Genomic DNA, 4,056 nt, shown 5'->3' on the forward strand with positions numbered 1-4,056 from the left:
AAGCCTAGTTGTGCATGGTGCACCTTCATACACTTGCAAGTTAGAAAAATGGACCTTATCATCAAAAATACTCTTAAGCTTGCACACCATGCAACAGAGACCACATCATAAATGAGCCTTACTAACTAACAATGACAAATTAGGCAACAATCTTTTTAGCACCTAACATATGACACATTGAACATATGACAAATTTTGAGAGTGAGAGGTGTCTTCCTCAAAAGCCACCACTTCCTCGCCTAAACTAGTCACTTATTAAGACCGTCGTCATGCGGGGGTAGAGAAAAATAAAGAGAGAGGGAAAGAGGGAGAGAGGAGAATGAGTGAGAAAACGTAATGGGGTGGATGAAAAAAAAGAGACACAACACACACACACACACAGAAAGAAATATAGGAAATGAGAGATAGAGAATAAGAAAGAAAAATGAAGAGAGAATGAGGGAGAATAAACTTGAAAGACAACAAAGAAATGGGGAGGAAGAGAGAGAGAGAAAGGGAGGGAGGGAGACATGAGACTAAGTGAGAAAACATAAGGGGGTGAGAAAAATGGGAGAGAACATAAAAGGAAGAGCACAAAGAAAGGTGCAAAGAATGTGGGAGAATCAAAGAAACAAAGAGAAAATCAAGATGACAATTGACGTTACTTTTGCTGAGTTACAAAAGAATAAATCCCTTCTCAAATAAATTAAAAAAGAAAAAGAGAATGAGAACAAATTCAAATTGTTTGTCATAACGTAGAAAAAATTGAATACAATGAAGGTCATGATGTTTAAGATCACGAGGCATATGTTAATCAACGTGTCATGTGTCCTTGATCTCAATGCAAGCTGGCAATCAGACGAAAGTGTGGCTTGTCTATAAAACACGTACGACACTTCGGCGAGTTTCAATCAAAGATCATTGATCAACCGATCTTAGACTTTGAGAAAATGGTAAGAAAGGTGTGTATCAATTATACATTATATTTGCAAACTAATTGAATATCATATACAACAACATTGGATGCGACCGTAAAATTTATACAGGGAGGTGACGTCTCATCCCAAGGAGGAGTGCACCTATTGCAGCCAGTTAGAAGAGTTTGTGGGCATGCAACGGATGGAGTGCCTGAGCCAATCCACCACTTGAAAGGCACTACCCAGTCTATACCGTCAATACCAGAGGAGACAAGTAGCCTTTCAGACTTTCCTACAATCTTGGAGCTTGATAGAGGTAATGATCAATGTATTGATGCCCATGGATACCGATACATCTAATCCGCTTAGAGAGAAAGCATCCATACCATTATATGATGGGTGCCAAGTATCTCACGTGAAGACGCTACTTGCACTCCTAAGTGTGCAAGCAAAATACGGGTGGAGCGGTGTGAGTGTGACCGAGTTGTTCAGATACCATATATGTACACTTCGTTGATTTCTTTTTGGCATCATTATAAAAAATAATTGTTCTTTTTCAAGGTGTTTTATGATTTCTTTTGAGGTTGCTAAAGTATCATATATTACCACTTGAAAATACCATGCTTGAGTCTCGTGATAATGCACGTCATGTCTTAAGAAAGCTTGGGATGGACTACAACAGCATCCATGCATGTATCAACGATTGTGTGCTGTTTCGAGGGGAGTACAAGACTATGGAGACATGTCCAAAGTGTGGTGCTCACTGGCATCGATAGGACTTGCAAGGGCAAACCATCCCTCAGAAAGTTCTTAGACACTTTCCACTTATCCACCGTATACTTCACATGTTTTGTACATCGGACATGGCGAGCTTGATAACGTGGCATGCACAGAATAGATCCACAAATGGATTCCAACGAATTTCAATGGATTCACATGCATTGAGCCACATTGACTCTACCTTTCCGAGCTTTGCACAAGAGCCAAGGAATCTTCGACTCGGTCTTACTATGGATGGTGTGAACCCATTTGGTCTCGGCTCAACATCTTATAGTGTGTGACCTATAGTGTGCTACAGAAGATCTTCAATGTATGTCTCCAGATCAGATGGCTCGATTCAGAGATATTGCATGTTGTTTTAGAGATATGGCCGTTTTGTTTGATCTACTTTGGCAGGCTCTGATGCTTCAATTTCCAATAGACGAGGTCAATGCTCCAGACTTGTGCCAGATGGAGGGAGTGGTTTCGGAGGATGCTGGGGAGACGTGGATGCGGTGCAGCTCAAGATACATGTGCTACTCCTCGCTCTCGTGAAAGTTTGAGAGAGCATGGCTTAGGTGGTTGTTGTGGAGGTACCGACGTAATGTCTCCATCTTGTCGTTCTACTGGATTTGCATCACCTATAGGATTTGTCACACCTGTGGGATGTCTACTTCACTCCTTGCAGCTTTTGCTTAGTCGTTCGTAGGTGGCACCCCTATGGGTGCTACTCCGAGAGATACCACCCTCGTGGGTACACCAGATGTACAGGGGTCTCTTGGATATTCCCAAAAGCATGGTCGTAGGTGGGAGAGGACACATCTTAGATATACCCGAGAGGGGTATGGATACCTTGTAGATGATAGGACAGGAGCTGTCATCATGAATGATGAGGGGAGGAGGGTGATAGCTCATATGAGAGATTTGTGCCAACAAGTTTTTTGACACAACGTCTTGGATAATTGGAAGAACATACCGAAGGGGAGCAAGGACTACATAGTAGCATCCTTGCATGAGGAGTTTCTGGTACACACTGCAAGAGATAGATTCTCCACAGGCTGGATGATGGAGTGCATACCTACGTATATGTCACACAGACAATCGGACACATGCAAGGCACTTAAGAGTAGGGCCTCAAAGCCCAAGTGGCTAGATGCAAATGAATGGCACCGACTCAAGGAGGAGACTATAGATTCTCCAGGATGTTGGAGATAGCAGCAGGAGGTAGCGAGGGTATTATTGGAGGCAAGAGTGGTCCATCATCTTGGGAGTGGCGGCCACATGACTTATTTGGAGGACTTTGTAAGTTTTTCTTTTATTCTTCTTGCTTATTTTTTTGCAATATCGCTTGTACTTACAATCGTGTTTCTAACAACTGCATTTTTTTTTCTTTACAGCACTCCATACTCCATCACAAACTGTGATCCCACTAGCCTAGAGACTCGATATGTAGAGAGACACTGTCTCAGTGCATTGATCGATAGATTGTATGCACGTGGTGGCCTAGTAAGTCACTCATCTTTCTTATCCGTAGTTACTAATTTTAATCAAAATGCATTATTGTATCGTGGACTAATGTGTAGTTATTTCTTTTTTTGTTGTAGAGTCCATTCAATGCTCCTTTGCAACGGGATGAGCTTTTGGATGGCGAGGATCTATAGCTCATGCTTAGATTCGTGGAGGGCACATCCTTTTCTTTTTTGGTACTATGATTTATGTAGGCATTTTCTATGTACTATATTATTATCATCCTTTGTATCTTGCCATGATTCCATGAGAGCTTTCATTAAGCAATCTTGTATCTATTTTATGTATCAGTCTAGTTGTGGATTCAAGTACACTTTGCCTTCATTTTTATGACCATTGGTCCGGTTACTGTAACCCTTTCGTATAGCCCAAATACAACACATAGTGCTACATGTAAGCTGCCTTGCAGTTTGCGTCACAAAACGTTGCTATTTGCGGTGACACAAATAGAGATGCAAATAGCGATGGTTCTATGGCATCGCTAATACCGACGTGTTTAGCGACGACAAGGGCAATTTTTTTTGTGAACATTTTCGTCTCTTTGAACGTCGGTATGAGGCTTGTATCTTGTAGTGTAAGAATGTCATGGGAGCTCTTTGAGCTTCGTGGCGAATCTTATTTTCTATTGAGCAGATAGAAAAAGAAGAAGTCAACAAACAAAATGTTAAATGGATTAAATGAAAATATCATCACAAAGTGGAGAAAGAACTGTCTGAGATTTTTGGTACTTGGTTGAGTTTTGGATGATAGCTAAAGAAAAGAGGTTGCTAATCAATCTCTTAAAGCTTATCATGTTTCATGAAACATAGTTGGTATAGATTTTCCACCCATCTACCCTATCCAACTTGAACATTGAAGTTTTGAGAGTCCTATC

The sequence above is a fragment of the Lygodium microphyllum genome, chromosome 5 (assembly GCF_053477565.2).
Source record: "Lygodium microphyllum isolate KBCC chromosome 5, Lygodium_microphyllum_v1.1.10, whole genome shotgun sequence".
Taxonomy (NCBI): Eukaryota; Viridiplantae; Streptophyta; class Polypodiopsida; order Schizaeales; family Lygodiaceae; genus Lygodium; species Lygodium microphyllum.